Genomic DNA, 19,759 nt, shown 5'->3' with positions numbered 1-19,759 from the left:
CTTCAGTGCAAGCTCAGAGCTGACATTCCTAGGAAGGGACTCACAAATAAACCTACATCATTCCTAAAGATCTACAATACAATCCTCTGTAATCCAAGCAGTCAGCTGTTCGAGACTAGAAGTATGCAACAACTGCTCACGCACGCACGCACACAAACACACACACACTTTTCTGTGCACGGAATGTTTATGAAGGTGTCTGTGTACCCATAAAGGAACAAAATAACGCAATCCACAAGAAATTCTGAAATGCCTAACTCCGAATAATTAATACATTGATGAATTACTATTGAAATCTTTACTGAACATCCACTTTGTACCAAGTACTAGTAACAAGCACCAGGAATAGATCAGTAAAGTGGAAAGATGAAATCTGGCTCAGATTTATACACCTCAGAAATGTGGTGCTCACGATCACCTCCAGTTTAAAGATAAGTCATTTTTATATCAACCATCTGAAGCAGGTGAAGTGAATGAGATGAAGACATTCCAAGTAAAGTGTGATTAATGATAATAAGATGCATAGTACATTCTACAAACTGAAGGATTTCTACAAAAAAAGGATTATGGCCCAAGGTTTGTTTTTTTTGAATGGAGGGGACATGTGCATAAAATGAAGTGCTAAGAAAATTAAAGTAGGAGAGGTAAGCAAGGACCAGATCTTAGAGAAGTTTGAATGCCATGACAAAAAAATTCAGATTTATCTTGCTGGCAATTAGAAACTATTGAAGAGTAACAATTTCCAGAGTTTTTCTTTCAGACAAATAGGTGTTTTGAGTTTTCCAGATTATGGGGGAGGGGGAAAATAGTTAAACCAAGGAAATCAAAAAAAAACACTACACACACTAGGTCAGAGATAATAAACAGTGCTTCTCTAGCCTCAATAAAACAATATTACCAGAGCACCTAAGGGCTCAAGTCAGTTAAGGGTCCAACTCTTGGTTTCGGCTCAGGTCATGATCTCATGGTTCGTGGGTTCAAGCCCCATGTGGCGCTCCACGCTGTCCATGCAGAGCCTGCTTGGGATATTCTCTCTCTTTCTCTATCCCTCTACCCTTCCCCCCCACCCTTTAAAAAACCCAAAATACTGTTCTTATTCAAAGAACATCCTGCATAATATTAATAATTGGGATTTGTAACTTTACTATTTACAAATCATTTTAAATTTTATTATTTTTTTGAGAGAGCGTAGGAGGGGCAGAGGAAAAAGGAGAGAGAGAATCTTAAGCAGGCTCCATGCCCAGGCTAAGCCCAACACCCAATGTGGAACCCTGTGTCCAACAGGAAGACCAATATGGGACTCGATCTCACAACTGTGATGAGATCATTACCTGAGCAGAAATCACGAATCGGACGCTTAACTGACTGAGCCACCAGGTGCCCCTACACATTATTTTAAACAAAAATTGCTAACATTCACTGTTTCATAAACTAAAAAAATGATGACATGTTAACTGAAATATTGCCCTTGTTCTAACATCAAAATTATATATAGATGAGAGAATGTGACCAATGTACTCACTGGCTGAAAATACTTCAAATTAATTCTTCTATGGCTTACCATCTCTTTCCAGCCCTAACTCCATTCCTTTTGTTTAGGCCATCTTCATTTTTCACATAGGTCTTTGCAATGGTTTTCTCACTGGTCTCTCCACCTCTGGACTTCTCTAACATCATTATAATATGCATATACAACCAAGATGATTTTTTTTTCTTGAGCACAAGAAAATCTGATCACAACATACTCTGTTTAAAACATTCCAATGATTTCTCCATTGCATTCAAGTTAAAGCCTAATTTCCCTCACATGGCATAAAAGGCTCTTTCACAGTGACTGAGGCCTTACCTCTCCTGCCCATTCTCTTTTTTGATAAACACCTGGCCTCTCACACTATGCTTTGGACATACTCAACTCTAGTTTCACAGATTGTCTCTTATTTTGGCAAATACTATTCCCTTGGCCCCAAGTATTTTCTGCCCATGGTCCCCACTCCCACTTTGCCTGGCTAACTCCAACTGCTTCAGATCTCAATCCAGTGTCTCGTTCCAGTAAATAACATCCACAGACACAAGAAAAAACATCTCATTAAAAAATGCACAAAAGAAGTTTATTGTTCCAAATTTTTCAGTTCCTCACTATTATAGAATTATAATGCATATCCTTGGCTAAAGACTTTGCAGTTACCTACCACTGGAATAGGCAAAGTAGATTTCCCTTCCCCACTGATGCTGGGCTTGGTCATGTAACCTTCTCTGCCCAACAGTGTGGGCAGTATGCCAATTTGGAGCTGGGACTTTAATAGCCTTCATGTGTGTTTATTTCTCACCCTTCTTGTGTTCCTGCTGTCTGCACTAGATGACTGTGGGACATGCAGAGCAGACCTGTGGGCACAGAGCCAAATCTCACTGAACCTAGGCAAGCTCAGCTGGGATCAACAAAATCCCAGCTGACCCAGACATTGATGAGAAGGAAAAAAAGGAAATGCCGTTTTTAAGCTACTGAGATCCAGATTATTTATTATATAGCATTTCTGCAGCAATGACTGATATAATGTATTTCCAACCAAATTTTACTTTTAATTACCAAAATATATACTTACATTGTTTTGTGGTTATGTGCCAGTAGGTTAAAATCCTAAATCAATCATAAAAAGTTTTAAACAGAGAAACTAAAAAGAAAATAATTTCAATTTATGTATCTGTCGTAGGTAAAGAGAACTAGGACATGGTATTTAGGTGGTCAAACTACATTAGGATAAACTTCCATGAGGAAAGTGGAATAGAAACACAAATTCAAAGAAAAACAGGAATAATTTCCAACTTTCAGCTGTTAAAAAAGAGCCTGTTTATATACTTCATAAAATAATGCTAATAATGGATAATGGTAATGATGAATCACTACAGTATTTAGATTCCTAGATACATTTTTTAAAATGATGTTTTGCTTTAGGGGCACCTAGGTGGCTCAGTTGGTTGATAATCTGACTCTTGATTTTGGCTCAGATCGTGATCCCAGGCTTGTGGGATCGAGCCCCCCATCAGACTCAGCACTGAGCATGGAGCCTGTTTGGGATTCATTCACTCCCTCCCTTTACCCCTCTCCCATGCACATGCTCACTCGCATGCTCTCTCTCTCTCTCTGAAACATAAGTAACTAATAAGTAATAAATAATGATGTTTTATTTTAAAATGTTGCTACTTATAAAATACAAAAAAATTATATAATTTGCAATTATTTAAACTTATGATGAAACTGGTTTCTGATATGACCCAAAACACGTGCAAGAGAGCAGCTACTTTCTTTCTCTTGGTGTATAGTTCTATGAATCTTAATACATGTACAAATTCATGTAATCAACACCTGTTTCTATAAGATACAGAACACACACACACAAGATACAGAACAATCATCCCCCTCATGCTATCCCTTCATGGCCACATCCTCTTCTCACCTAGATCTTTCATAAGTCCTTTGAGGAAATATGTGAACACCAACGTTTGAAGAAAACCACTATGACACTAACTAGCATGACTTACTACCCCAGTTATGGAGGCTTCAAATTTTTACCCAAATTCAAATTCATTTAGTAATACTAATAATGAGCAAAATATCCAATAAACAATAGTAAAATCTACTCTGTGGGCCAAATAATATATTCAAGTCGATCAATCTTGAGCTGGTTAATAAACTCCTTGACTCATAGTTTACTGCAATCAAGACTTAAGTTTCTCCACAACACTCATAGAGGATGATAGAGACTAAGTTCATTTCACACTGTTAGGAAGTACAACACGTACTTAATTATGCTACACCTTACCTACAATGAAAGAGAAATAAAATTTGGGAAGGAACTCTGTGAAACTTCAAAGAATGAGTTTTTATGTTCATGTTTTCATGTGCCCAGACCAGTCCTGCATAATTTATTCTCTCATTTCTAAAAAAGGAACAATAAAATCATCAGCCTAAGTACCACTGGTCACAAATGCCCCTTATTGACTGCTATGTTATTTCCCCAAGAAAAAAAATCCCAACAGAGACCACAAATACTTTTCTCCTCACTAAAACTGATCACAGAGTTAAAACTCAAAAGATTTCATGGCAAAGTGAAAAACAAATTAATTCAACTTAAAAATAATAATAGGTAATCTGCATTTTCAAATAGATGAGAATTAAAAGCTGGTATATGCTACACTTCAAGACAAGGTTAACTCCTTAACCAGGTCTTATCCTAGAGAAGATGGTGAAGCAGGCCTTGACAGGCAGGTACCCTCCTTTCCCGACCTGTCTTCCCAGCTGCCAAGGACTTTAACCCCTCACGATGTAACTACTCTGTGTGCACATATACATGAATGCACATATAGACTGTCCCAAATCAGTCTTTTTCTATCTAAAGAGCTGAAGTTATTTTATCTTTGATTGGAAGGCAGTAATAGGAGGAAGAGACTAGATTCCACTTATTTTAATAAATAAAGAGCTAAAGGTGTTTACTCCTCTAAGCAAGGTCTGCCAAACAACTGTGCTCTAGAGCCTTAGAATTTAAAGATAATCTATGAAATTTAAAGATAACCTGATAAATAACATTTACAAAGAATAATGGCACTGAATCCCACCCTGCCCAAAAGCTACATAGTAATATTTATGTTTTAACAGGTTACACAGTTAAAAATAAAAGAAATTTCCCCAAAGAATTTTAAGCGTTAACAAGGAGGCAGAAAAACACTGCTGGTTTTCTTCCAATCATGTCATAAAGCGTATTCTTTTCCGATTAGACAGACATACAGGCTAGCTGTTTTATTTTCTTTTTATGTTTCTTTATTTTCGAGAAAGAGAGAGAGAGCACAAGTGGGGGAGTAGCAGAGAGAGAGAGGGAGACACCAAATTCGAAGGAGGCTCCCGGTTCTGAGCTGTCAGGACAGAGCCTGAAACAGGGCTCAAACTCACGAACAACTGAGATCATGACCTGGGTTGAAGTCGGACGCTTAACCGATTGAGCCACCCAGGTGCCCTGCTAACTCTGTTTTAACTCTAGCCATATAGCAAACAAATCTCCATTGAAGATACTAAATTAACAGGGTAGACAAATGTCTACCCAGAATATCATGAGGAAATTTGTAGTGTAAAATATGCATATAGCAAGCCCCATTTGGACATTCAGAAACTATTAAAAATCATAAAGAAAAGTTTAAGAAAAATTTCCATGTGCATCCTTCCAAAACCATTAGGAAATACTTTGAAAGCATGTTCTAGGAAACAGCTGATATAATTAGAGTAACAAATTTTAAAGCTACAAAAGGCTTTAATGGCTTTTTAGAAATAATAACCCTTTCCTTTGTGCAAAACAAAGAATGAAGGTAAAGAACCTACAGATCAGAGATCTGAGATACCTATTAGTTCTATTAGACAGTTTATCATTAAATAATTACATCGATTATTAAATATATCATTCTAACAAATAGGTCTCACCTGGATATCAATCCAAATTAACTGACAAAGAATGACATTTGAACACTAAGTGAATGTGACTACATAAAAGCAAAACAAATAAATGTTTTTTTTTTAAGTATAAACTACAATGACACTCTCAAAAAAAAACCCTGAAGCATACGGTTACCTGTGAGAAAAAAAAAACGTACTGGCAAACAAGCATTTTTATTACAGTTTCCCCTTATTGTGTGTATGTATGTGCATCTCAAATTTTATGTGAAGAAAAAAAAATTCACATTCTGTACAGACTGACCTATGTATATGCCATAAAAACAGTCGCAGAGCCTCCCTTCACCCCTAACGGTTTCTCTTCCTTTCTTTCCCTCTGACTTTCCCTCTCCCTCCCTGCATGCCCTAGCAACATAGGATTCCCTCCCCTTCTCCTACCTCCTCACCTTGGATCAGGAAAAAGTTTACCCTATCACTATACTTACAGACAGATGAGATGCAAAGCCTTTCCAATACTATAGTTCCTCTTTGATATTGTCCCCGGAAATTTCCACATCCGTATGTACACTTGAAAACTGGTCTGAAATACTTTCATATACGAATATCATTTCATTCAGTCCACAGTGCAGTCTTAAAACCTTCTCTAACTTCATACCCTTCAACTTGTCTACCAGTTCTAAGCAAAAAGGAGAAAGAAGGCTTAGAACCTTCTTAGATTATCCCTGTCATGTTAGTGCCTGAACCTTTTGTTACTCCCTGTGAAATTTCTAGAGCATTTTTTATCTCAGGAAGATGAAAAAAGATAGGAGATGGATTTGTATTGGTTTGTTTTGGGCACAGACTGGCAAAGTTGAAAGCCTACGTGGCCACAGCAGCAAGAAAATGAAGGATGTCAAAGCCAGAGAGAGAAAATAAAGAGGGACAGGATGTGAGTCCAGGCTGCAAGGTGTTCACCTAGCTTCTTGACCCTATTCCCTGGACCCCCCCTGAATTGGCCTCCTGTGCCCTGTCCTACTCAGAAGAAGAAAAGCCATCAGCAGTCACTTGAAGCTGGTAGAAACTAGACTTCCACTGCTGAGACTGTTTCACAATAGCAGAAACTTAATAAATATTTGGTGGTGTATTTAGAATATTAACACAGACAAGTGTGAAGCTACCTAAAAGAAATGAATTAGCTATTTGAGGAGTGGGCTAGAATGGCAGGAACTATTCTCCTTAAATGGATGTCCTAAAGGAATAAACAACTAGCTCTTAATTTTAGTCTCCTAGCAGACAGATATGCTAGGAAGTTTTACTACTGTCTGGCATGCCACGGTCTTGTAAGTCCAGTAAGTGGGAATGTGAGCTCATGCCCCAGGCAGTAACAAATACAAGCTGACGAAAGGGAATGATGAAGTAAATTAATAAAGGAGATCCCAGGCTACACAAACTCCTACCACAGTCTCTACAATCAAAAGAAGTTATAACAAATTAATCAAGATCAATAATCACTCCTTTTTAATTATATGCATAAGAGTTTTTTAAAATCCTGAGAGTATTCCACTTGGGAGATGAGGGCAAGTATCTGGGAGAGTGAAGCACTATTCAAAAAAACAGAAGTAATAAGGCTGTTATTAACAGCAGCCAATTTTAATTTTTACTGTTGTTACATGTTCCTGTCCTAAGAAAAATACAAGCAGGTGAGCATTTTTTAGAAGTAAAACTCTGATTTTGATAAGCCAAGCTTAGGAGTCAGCATGCCAATAGAAAAAATAAGCTTTAATTTCACACCCTAGCCTAGCCCAGGGGAAGACAGAGACTAGTAAGGAGATTTCTGTTCCTGACAAGAAGAAAAGGATTAAAAACACCGTAAGAGATTAAAAATCAATCAATCAATCATACAAACAAACAAACAAAAACACTGTAAGAGGAATGAACTCTGGTTGCAAGCCAAGCTGCTACCCTAAGCATCTTGATTATTCCAAAGATGCCCTGAGATCCAACCCAACCCTTCTGGCTTCTGCCAGAGAAGCACAGTTAACAGCCAAATCAAGTTCCAAGAATAGTCATGACATACCATCCCCTTCCAACTACAGTTAACCTTAGGGAGAATGAAGTTCTGGGGCGCCTGGCTGGCTCAGTCAGAAGAGCATGCTGACTTCATCTTGGGGTCGTGAGTTCAAACCCCTTGTTGAGTGCAGAGATTAGTTAAGTAAATAAAACTTTAAATTAAAAAAAAAAAAGGAACGAAGGTCTGATACATGCTAGAACACAGTGAACCTTGAAAACACTGTGCTAGTGGAATAAACTAAACACACTTTATGTGAAATATCTAGAATAGGCAAAGTCTTAAAGAAGGAAAGTAGATTAGAGGTAACCAGAGACTGGGGAGAGAGGAATGGGGACACATTTTCTGTTTGAGTTGTTTAAAAAGGTTCGCAAGTAGATAGTGGTGATAGCTGCATTACACTGTAAATGTACTTGATGCCACCGAATTGTACACTTAAAAATGATTAAAATGACAGATTTTATGCTACATAAATGTTCCAACAATACAAAAATGTTTTAAAAGAGTGATCCCATAAAAACTTGTCTGCTGCAGGCAGGTAGGTCTGCCATGGAAAAGTCGGCCTACAACAGGAAAAAAAAATTATTGTTAGAAAGGCCTTAGAGTGCCTGGGTGGCTAAGCTGGTTAAGCGTCTCACTTCAGCTCAGGTCATGATCTCACAGTTTGTAAGTTCGAGCCCCATGTCAGGCTCTGTACTGACAGCTCAGAACCTGGAGCCTGCTTTGGATTCTGTGTCTCCATCTCTCTCTGCCCCTCCCCTGCTTGCTCGTTCTCTCTCTCTCCCAAATAAATGTTAAAAAAATTTTTTTTAATTTAATACAACCAAATAAAATGGGTGACTCAGTTGGTTTTAATTTAATACAACTAAATAAAATGGGTGACTCAGTTGGTTAAGCGTCCAACTCTTGATCTCAGCTCAGGTCTTGATTTCAGGGTTGTGAGTTCAAGCCCCACGCTGGGCTCCACACTGGGTGTGGGGCCTACTTTAAAAAAAAAAAAATTTAATTAATTAATTTGGGGTTTCACAGTGTTTATATAATATTTTTTAAAGTTTATTTACTTTGAGAGAGAGAGAGAGAGAGAGAGAGAGAGAGAGAGAGAATCCCAAGCAGGCTCCATGCTGTCAGCACAGAACCCAACATGGGACTCGATCTCACAAACTGTTAGAGAACATGACCTGAACCAAAATCAAGACTTGGATGCTTAACTGACTGAGCCACCCAGTTGCCCCTATATGATAAATCTTTATTGTACTTAGGTTCATGCCCCAAAAAAATCCAACCCATGTTTATTTAGTATGCTTACAGTCTCTTTATCTACTGTTTCACCCAAATGAGAGAGAGTAAACCTTCTGGTAAATGATTAAGATTCTGGACTCTAACGTTTATTTATTTTTGAGACACAGCATGAACAGGGGAGGGTCAGAGAGAGGGAGACACAGAATCCGAAACAGGCTCCAGGCTCCGAGCTGTCAGCACAGAGCCTGACGCGGGGCTCGAACTCACGGACCGTGAGATCGTGACCTGAGCCGAAGTCGGCCGCTCAACCGACTGAGCCACCCAGGCGCCCCTAAGATTCTGGACTCTAAAAAGGAAGAACATCTAAAATAAAGCCTTCTCCTATAAACAAATAATGTGTCACCCACTAAGTCATTAATTCTAAGGAATGACACAACTGTTGACATTAAGATTGAGAAAGAAAAGCAACACTGATAAAAGAGTGGAAATTAGGAAACACAAATGCACTAACAATAGTTACATCTTAAGTAACAACAATTTAATAAGTCACCAATTTAAAACGTGCAAACTCAAATGTACTGATCTAGAAGGATAAGGCTTATATAATCTTAACTATTTAAAGCGCTCAGATAATTCCTCTGCAGGAAATGAAGTGTACAATTCTAATTTTCCTACCCAACATCCCAATCCTATAATAAGCATTATGCTAATTATGATGTATGATATACGCTTGTTAAAACACTGATTAAAAAAATAAATAAAATACTGATTATTTCACAAGTTAAGCGTCCATGTAATTTTCACTGGGGAAGGCTAAGAAATGAAATTAAAAGGTCAGGAATATTGAATACATAACATTATATAATGTAAACATCAGAAAACAAAAGCAACAGCTAACTTAAAGGCTTTTAGTAACAAAAAATGAAGAATATGAATATGAAGCTCTATGAAGAATAGAAGAGTTACAGGGTACTAAGGTAAATAACACATGGTCCCTGGCCCTCAAGCATCTCACATGCTAACGAGGGAAACCAAGAAGTCAATCAGCTATCATATACAGTGATGTGGCCTGAATGTTTTGACATCACAGAGCAGGAGTGCTTACTAGTATAGACAAAAGCAGAGGCCTACTGATAGAGGATTCTTGGCCTGAGTCTTAAAGAGGTAGCTGTGGAATAAAAGCATGTAAAAGAGTACAACTTATATACACCGACACACACACACACACACACACACACACACACACACACACGCATGCTCACTCGTGCGCGCTCTCTCTCTCCAGAAATATTTCTGGACTATCTACTATGTGCCAGGCACAAACCGTATTTAGGGAACTGTATGTGTTTTATTTAGTATGTCTGGAACCTAGAGAACATGTATGAGATTAGGCAGGCACCAGACCATGAAAGCCTTGAATGATGCTCTGCTAATGACTTTAGACCTCACCCTGAAGATGGTAAGAAATGAATGAAAGCTCTTAAGGAAGTCACAAGATCAGAGCTGTGTCACTCAAGCCGAAGGCTTTCCTACACATTCTCCTTGAGGAGCTGGCATGAACGCTCTAGAGCGAAAGGAAGAAAGGAACAGATACGACCCACATTTCACAGATACTGTAGGAGGGAGCATCAGCTGCGAAGGTCTACCACTTCTCCACCTCCTGTTCTGTCATGAGACTCCATTCTACTGGGGTAAAAGGTTTCAGTAGAGTAGCACGTAGGAGATAGAAGATTGGTAACAGATAGGAAAGGGAAGTTCTGCTGGCCAAAGGGTGTAAGGGTCATCCGCAGGAAACTACTCCTACTTTATTTTTTTAAATTTATTTTAATTTATCTTTATTTTTTTTTTGAGTTACTAAATCAGGTTTCTTTTTTTATTTTAATTTTTTTATAATTTAACTTTTTTTTTAAATTTACATCCAAATTAATTAGTATACGGTGAAGCAATATTTCAGGAGTAGATTCCTTATTCCCCCTTACCCACTTAGCCCATCCCCCCTCCCACAACCCCTCCAGCAACCCTCAGTTTGTTCTTCATATTTATGAGTCTCTTTTGTTTTGTCCCCCTCCGTTTTTATATTATTTTTGTTTCCCTTCCCTTATGTTCATCTGTTTTGTCTCTTAAAGTCCTCATATGAGTAAGCTCATAGGATTTTTGTCTCTAATTTCACTTAGCATAATATCCTCCAGTTCCATCCACGTAGTTGCAAAAAACTACTCCTACTTTAAACAGAATATTATATGAACAAAATATACCTGCGTATATTAAAGCATTATCTGAGAAGACGAGGGGTTTGATGTTGCATATATTTTGCCACAATTGAAAACAACTTTAAAAAAAAAAGAAAGAAAAATTAGAAACACAAAGCATGAAAACAACATTAATCTGGGAATGCAAACTGGTGTAGCCACTCTGGAAAACAGTATGGAGGTTCCTCAAAAAATTAAAAATAGAACTACCCTACAACCCAGCAATTGCACTACTAGGTGTTTACCCAAGGGATACAGGTGTGCTGTTTTGAAGGGGCACATGCGCCCCAATGATGTGGTATATATATATATACAATGGAATGTTACTCGGCAATTAAAAAAAAAAAAAAGATATCTTGCCATTTGCAACTACGTGGATGGAACTAGAGGGTATTAATGCTAAGTGAAATTAGGCAGAAAAAGACAAATATCGTATGACTTTATTCATATGAGAAATTTAAGACACAAAACAGATGAACATAATGGAAGGGAAGCAAAAATAATATAAAAACAGGGAGGAAGAGGGGCGCCTGGGTGGCGCAGTCGGTTAAGCGCCCGACTTCAGCCAGGTCACGATCTCGCGGTCCGTGAGTTCGAGCCCCGCGTCGGGCTCTGGGCTGATGGCTCGGAGCCTGGAGCCTGTTTCCGATTCTGTGTCTCCCTCTCTCTCTGCCCCTCCCCCGTTCATGCTCTGTCTCTCTCTGTCCCAAAAATAAATAAACGTTGAAAAAAAAAATTAAAAAAAAAAAAAAAAAAACAGGCAGGAAGAGAAAACATAAGAGACTCTTTTTTTTTTTTTTTTTTTTTTTTTTAATTTTTTTTCAACGTTTATTTATTTTTGGGACAGAGAGAGACAGAGCATGAACGGGGGAGGGGCAGAGAGAGAGGGAGACACAGAATCGGAAACAGGCTCCAGGCTCCGAGCCATCAGCCCAGAGCCCGACGCGGGGCTCGAACTCACGGACCGCGAGATCGTGACCTGGCTGAAGTCGGACGCTTAACCGACTGCGCCACCCAGGCGCCCCAAGAGACTCTTAAATATAGAGAACAGAGTTGATGGAGGGGTTGTGGGTGGGGGGATGGGCTAAATGGGGAAGGGGTATTAAGGAAGACACTTGTTGGGATGAGCACTGGGCGTTATACATAGGGGATGAATCACTGGAATCTACTCCTGAAATCATTGTTGCACTATATGCTAACTTGGATGTAAATTAAAAAATAAATAAATAAATAATCTGAAATTTAGACATCCTATTTTTGTACTCTGGCAAACATTCAAAATGGTAAATATAAGTTCATATTATATTTAATTATAATTCCTTCATTCTTCCTTCACATTTGAAGAACTCTTCAAAGTCTACCACAAACATAAAGCCAAATGTATAAGGACACAAAGAAAAAGCATAATTACTATCTTACTGGGGGAGAGGAGACAATCCTATCCCAAATGGACATTATCCAATAGCCAACTATGCTTTCCTAGAGACTTGCAATGGTGCAAATTGCCACCATAAAGAATGTACATGGATTTGAGCAGACACATTTGACAGTACAGCTGTCTGTCCAGGCATGCTGCTGAAAGAATAGTACATTCCTATTTGTCCTGTCCCCCACCCATCTTCAGTCTTCTTATATACGGGATTTTAAACAAAACTGTCATATTTAAGCCTCTAGTGTGTGTGTTTGTACGTGTGTTTAATAAGGTCAGTTAGATAAAAACAGAAGCAATGAACTCCTCAACATCACCCCTATCCCAAAGTCTCCAAAGATTTCTGAAGAGCAAAACAGTTTTGTTCTTGTACATTTCTTAAAAGTCTTGATTTGAGGTTGCTCTTTAGTTTCAAAGAGAGGGTAACAGGTCACTAACTTTCAGAAAATTGATATAGTATGGTATAGGAGTGAATATTGAGAATTAGAGTAATAGAGTCTGAGTCCTAGCTTTGTGATCTTGGGGCAACTGTTCAACCTCTCTGAGTTTCAGTTTTTTTCATCCATAAAACATGAATAATGATGCTTACACTATTTACATCACACAGTTGCTGTATGATCAAAGAACTAAATGAACTTTGTGAAGATCAAAGAAATAAATGTAACCCTACCCCAGCCACACACTACAATGCCCCTTTCTCAATAATCTCAATTTTATGCAACCACTTTTGAATATATGTTCTATCCTACTAGCAGCTCCTTCCTTTTCATACATGAACTTCTGCCATCACAGTTGATCCCACCAGAACCTTAAATCTACTAACCTAACAATCTTTTCACTCTCCCTCACCCCTGGAAGTCCTCTCTTCTCTCCTTACCCAGTTTAAGTTCCATGATCCATCATTATGATCACTCACTCCTCTCTCACTTGTAGATACTCACTTTGCAAAACCACAATCCTGCTTAAATTCAATTCTCTGTCCATTCCCCTACTACTAAAGGAGAGGGCACACAACCAAGCTGACTGCCCCCACTTTTAACTCATGACCTTTAACCTCAAATGAGTCCTGAATTCGGCCTGGTATTCTATTTCCCAAGCCCATTCACTCTCCCACTTCTCTTAACAATGACACGTTCTCTCCTCTCTTCTCAAACTTCTAACGCCTTCTTCCATGCCCCTTCTCACTCTCAGCTGACGACTTGCTAGAAAATTAAAGCCATCAGAAGAGGATTTCGAGGAATTATCACATCCACCAACAGTATCAGAATCTATCTGCACCTATGTGCTCTGCCTTCCTTCCTGTTATAATAAATGAACTATCTGTTCTTTTCACCATCCAATCCCTTCCCTCGTGCACGAGCTCCAATCCCTACCACCAACTCAATGATATGAACTCCAGAAATTCTCCTCTTCTCTACCGTATCATCAGCTTCTTTCCTTCCCTTCTCCCCGTCTCTACTACATCACTTCCTGAGCATATGAAATACATATGAAAATACTAGAACTCCTATCACAAAAACTGTACTAGCAGAAATACTGCCAGGTTGAACTAAAAAGACAGATACAATGCAAAATGAAAACTGCCCTTTGGATCCCCACATCTCTGAGCAGGAAACAGGCTTAAAAAAAAAAATGACTCCACTGCAAACATAAGCTTCCTGTATGGAAGACTCAAGAAGATGGCACAAAGGAAGCTAAGAAGGGCTACATAACTTTTACAAGGTCATACAATTAAGTAAGTGGCAAAATTGGGATATTAACTCAGAAAGTCTACATTCTTGTTTTGTTTCGTTTCTTTCCAGGCTTTAATTCACTGATTTTTCTTATATAAAACTATGTGGTGGCCACAACTGGAGCCTGGGTCATCTGCACGGAGACGCTGGTGTGGGTCCTTACAAGACAATAAATCCCTGATAGGGAGACTTGGTGAACAGTTTCTTTCCAGAGGTCTGGGGTGAGATAGCTGCAGGTCTTGGAAATGGCATCACAAGTGGCCTTGGCCAAAAAAGAAAAAAAAAAAAGCGGGCCTTGGCAAAGTTGCCTAGGGTGGCAGTGCAACCCCTGCCCGAGGTGCAGCAGTCATCCACACCGGCCATCAGCAGCAGCTTCTTGGGCAAAGAGGCTAAGACAATGCCCTTGCCTCTAGGGGCAGGAACGAGGCGCACAAGCACAGAGCTACAGCAGCTAGTCACCCCACATGGGACAGTGTGGGCCTTGCCGATCTTGCTCTCCTGGGAGCCTCGCTGCACTGGTATGATGGAATGCTTAGCCAGGATCACGGCCCCATGGATGGCAGTGGCTACCCCCTTGGAGCACGTTAACATCTGGGCCAACACATTCATCGTAATCTCCGATGACAACAAATGCCTTGAAGCTGGCTCAATGGCCAGCAGGGATCTGCTTTTGCACAGGCATAATCTTCAAAACCTCATCCCCAGGATGTCCCCAGGAAAAAGTCAATGATCTTAGATTCCCTGATGGGCAGGGAGAAGAGATCTCCTCCAGGGACTTTATCTTCATGTCCTTGACTCCTTGTCATTGGCCTTGACTGCAGAAGCCCCATGTGCCCACCTCTACCCCAGATACCCTGTCCCGACCTTCCAATGCAGAGACCTGGGCTTTAGGGCCCTCCTGCAGCACGAGTGTCATCCACCACTTGGTGTTTTCTTGAAGAGAAAATCTACATTCTTAACCAGTACCTACCATGTGCCAAGCACTTTACACATGGTATCTTGTTTAATCTTTACAACGCTGTGACTTAAGTGCTAGTATTATTCCCAATTTACAAAAGGGGAAACTGATAGATTCAGTGATTTAAAACACATCCACACACACAAAAAAAATGTTTTTTTCTTTCTTTTGAGAGAGGGGGTGGCAGAGAGAGAGGGAGAGAATCCCAAGCAGGCTCGTCATTGTCAGCACAGAGCCCAACTCAGAGCTCAATCTCACAAACTGTGAGATCATGACCGGAGTCAAAATCAAGAGTGGGACACTTAACCGATTGAGCCTGCCAGGTGCCCCTCAAAATGTATTTTTAAACAACTACACTAAGTTCAGAATTGAGGTAAAACTTACAAAACAAAAAGATACACAGGATATATATTACATTTATAGTTTTTTTGGGGTTTGTTTTTGAGAGAGAGCGCACACACACCAGCAGGGGGAAAAGGGCAGAGAGAATCTTAAGCAAGCTCTATGAGCAGCATGGAGCCCCACTTGAAGCTCGATTTCACAACCCTCAGATCATGACCTGGCTGAAATCAAGAGTCCCGTGCTCAACCAACTGAGCCCCCCAGGGGCCACTACAGTCATCTTTTTCTTAAGTATGCTTTTACAAAAAAATTTACTGCATCAAAATTTAGCCATTTTTAACAGCCTCATAACCTCAAAACTTTGGAAACTAAGTAGCTTGTTATGAATTAATAAAATTTGTGTCTACACATCTGTAAAAATTTCACTTGCTAAATAATAATGTCAACAAGATTTTAGGGATAAAGTTATATAAAATTTAAAAGTTAGTTGTAAAGCCATTTTCTCTATTTAATTTAAACTCTTAAGCAGGGGCGCCTGGGTGGCGCAGTCGGTTAAGCGTCCGACTTCAGCCAGGTCACGATCTCGCGGTCCGTGAGTTCGAGCCCCGCGTCGGGCTCTGGGCTGATGGCTCAGAGCCTGGAGCCTGTTTCCGATTCTGTGTCTCCCTCTCTCTCTGCCCCTCCCCTGTTCATGCTCTGTCTCTCTCTGTCCCAAAAATAAATAAACGTTGAAAAAAAAAAAAAAAAAATTAAAAAAAAAAAAATAAATAAATAAACTCTTAAGCAAATTAAAATGGTACTAAAAACATCCTTAGCTATAGGTTAAAACCAAGTGTCCCAAAGATTTTTATCAGCAAAACCATGATCATCTACTTCCAGTTATTTGTACCTCAAAAAAATATTAATGGAAGTCGTAAAATATTCCATAAATCAGATAGCCTACATAACCAAACTGGAACTTCTTACAAAAATAAGCTTTATTATTTTTTTAATGTTTGTTTTTACTTATTTTGAGAGAGAGAGAGAAAGAGAGAGAGAGAGAAAACACGCACACGCGTGCAGGGTTGGGGCAGAGAGAAAGGGAGAGAATCCCAAGCAAACTCCTTGCTGTCAGCGCACAGCCCAATATCGGTCTTACCTACCTTGAGATCATGACCTGAGGTGAAATCAAGAGCCTGGGAGCTCAACTGTGCCACCCAGGCGCCCGGTTCTATAAGCTTTTAACAGATAAACTTCCACTTACACTTTGCATACTTCACTTCTAAATAAATTTAACTATGCAAAATATGAATTCAAAACAAAATAAATAAGGAAGCAATAAACACAACCATAAGGCTGGCAATTAAGTTTGAAAAGTTTAGATAACAGGGAAATACAAATCAAAACCACACTCAGATATCACCTCACGCCAGTCAGAGTGGCTAAAATGAACAAAACAGGAGACTACAGATGCTGGAGAGGATGTGGAGAAACGGGTACCCTCTTACACTGTTGGTGGGAATGCAAATTGGTGCAGCCACTCTGGAAAACAGTGTGGAGGTTCCTCAGAAAATTAAAAATAGACCTACCCTATGACCCAGCAATAGCACTGCTAGGAATTTACCTAAGGGATACAGGAGTACTGATGCATAGGGGCACTTGTACCCCAATGCTTATAGCAGCACTCTCAACGATAGCCAAAGTATGGAAAGAGCCTAAATGTCCATCAACTGATGAATGGATAAAGAAATTGTGGTTTAAATACACAAGGGAGTACTACATGGCAATGAGAAAGAATGAAATCTGGCCCTTTGTAGCAACGTGGGTGGAACTGGAGAGTGTGATGCTAAGTGAAATAAGCCATACAGAGAAGGGCAGATTCCATATGTTTTCACTCCTATGTGGATCCTGAGAAACTTAACAGAAGACCATGGGGGAGGGGAAGAAAAAAAAATGGTTAGAGAGGGAGGGAGCCAAAACATAAGAGACTCCTAAAAACTGAGAACTGAGGGTTTATGGGGGGTAGGAGGGAGGGGTGGGTGGGTGATGAGTATTGAGGAGGGCACCTGTTGGGATGAGCACTGGGTATTGTATGGAAACCAATCTGACAATAAATTTCATAAAAAAAAAAAAACAAAAAAAAAACACAAACTCTGTGGACCTGAATTTGAACTAAAATAATCAACAGGAACGAATAAACATATTATCTTACCTTTAAAAAAAAAAAAAAGAAAAGTTTAGATAACAGGTCGACTTTCACTTAGATGCAGATAATCACAAGGCTGTTACCTTCTCAATATAAGGAGAAGAGCATCTTTATATGAATGTGTAAAGCACTCACTCAAGTTGATTAATCACAAAACAGGAATTCAACAACAAAAAAAACTGCTGTCTTTGTAATATATAATTTAAATAATCAAAAAACTACAACAAAAACCAAACCTAAGGCAAAAACACTGTGGAAGAGTACTGAACTGGAAGTCACAAGACCTAAGTTCTAATCTTTCCTCCATCATAACTGGATAGGAGAATTTACTACTGTGCTCCCATTTCTCCAACCTGTAAAATTAAGGGGCCGGGGAAGAGATCACTCTAAAGTTATTTTCAGCTCAAAAGTCTTATGATTCCATGAATCATAACTGAGGCATATCATATTTTGTTTTCATATTTTAGGAACTCTAGACAAGCAGATCAAATTAATAGAAATTAAGAGTAAATTATTGATGCCCTACTAGTATACAACTACACAATGTGTAAAATTGCTTTAGAACTAATTTTCAGAGTTCTTTTCGAGTATGTTAGTCATTTTAATGCACTCCCTAAATTTGACTGGATCCAGCAATTCCTTATTTAAAAGTTTTCCTAAACTCTCGGTGTGCTAGGCTTTCCTTTTATCTTTCATTTTTTATTCCTCTTCTCCTTCCAACACTATTTATATTTTAGTATGCTTTCACAGTGATCATTTTGCCTATTTCCTACACCTTTACTACGTCTGGTTTTTATGCCTTCCCTATCCATGATTTCATTTTTGATTCGAAGTGCCTCTAATCAAAAAAAAAAAAAAAAGAAAAGAAAAAAATTTGCCTCTATTCACCTAATTAGATATTAAGAGTTCTGAGGTCCTCAAATTTCAGATTTATTTCCTATGATGCAACTCATTTCCACACTATCAGAGACACAGGACATTTGCTAGCAAATTCACACATATTATTCAGTCATTCAAAACTTAAATTTTACATGTTGACATTTTTTATATTCCATGTGTTTTCACCACTAGCAACCTGCTTGCTTAAAGTCTAAGAATTTTGACTTTTAAATACTTTTTAGAATATTGATACATGCTGGAGAAACCAAACCAGTTTCAAATTCAAAATGTCACCTAGTAAAAGTGGAGAGGAAAAAATAGCACCCAATATTTAATTTGTCAAAACTCTGCCACTCAGTCTTTTTTGGTAGGCCTAAGAAAAAAATTCATTGCATACTATAACTATAAAAGGTATTGAAGTTTTTTTTGGGATCTTACCACATTTCTTTAAGATGCAAGTGATACTTAGGGGATCTATACAAACAAATTTAAATGATTACAGAATTTAACTCTAAGTCCTCAAGTTACCATTTTTTTCTTTTCTTTTTTTTTATTTATTTTGAGAGAGCGAGGGTACACTCAGGGGAGGGGCAGATGGGGGAGGGAGGGGTGAGGGAGGGAGGGGAGGAGGGAGAGAGGGGGAGAGAGGGAGGGAGGGAGAGAGAGAGAATAAATATTAATCTCAAGCAGGCTTCTGTGCTGTCAGCACAGAGCCTGATGCAGGGCTTGAACCCACAAACCATGAGATCATGACTTGAACCCAACTCAAGAGTGGGACAATTAACCAAATGAGCCACCCAAGTGTCCCCCTAAAGTTATCATTTAAAAATATAAATACTTGAAGTGACTGGCTAAGTAGGAAGAACATGTGACTCAATATCGGGGTCATGAGTTTGAGCCCCAGGTTGGGTATAGAGATTAATTAAAAAAATAAAACCTTAAAAAATTGTAAATATAAGTACTCATTATCAATTCACTTTTTTACTCCTTTCTTCAGTGGTAGAAGTCAAATCCCAGAGAGAAATGATTCTTAACTAGATTTGATAAAAACTCACTGTATCAGTACAGTGCTACATAGTCTATGGCTATTTTAGACTCATAACTTGTCTCTCTGCTTTCATCCTTGTCCCCAAGAGTTTATTCTCCACAAAGAAGTCAGACTGAACCTTTTAAATATAACCCCCACAGTCCAAGATTCCCATCCTGCTCAGAATAAAGTCCTAATTCCTTATGATGGTATGCAAGCCTTCCATAAACTGGCCCTC

The 19,759-nt window shown here is 38.9% G+C and overlaps 1 protein-coding gene and 1 pseudogene across 4 annotated transcripts in view; both read right to left on the bottom strand.

Moving 5' to 3' along the window:
* The window catches only part of ABL2 (ABL proto-oncogene 2, non-receptor tyrosine kinase), a 115,582-nt gene that overhangs the window by 59,361 nt on the left and 36,462 nt on the right, over positions 1 to 19,759 (bottom strand). The gene's annotated exons all lie outside the window — the stretch shown is intronic.
* LOC123585004 lies at positions 14,232 to 15,316 on the bottom strand (annotated as a pseudogene).

Source organism: Leopardus geoffroyi, chromosome C3, assembly GCF_018350155.1.
Source record: "Leopardus geoffroyi isolate Oge1 chromosome C3, O.geoffroyi_Oge1_pat1.0, whole genome shotgun sequence".
Taxonomy (NCBI): domain Eukaryota; kingdom Metazoa; phylum Chordata; class Mammalia; order Carnivora; family Felidae; genus Leopardus; species Leopardus geoffroyi.
This window is presented reverse-complemented; position numbering and strand designations above follow the sequence as displayed.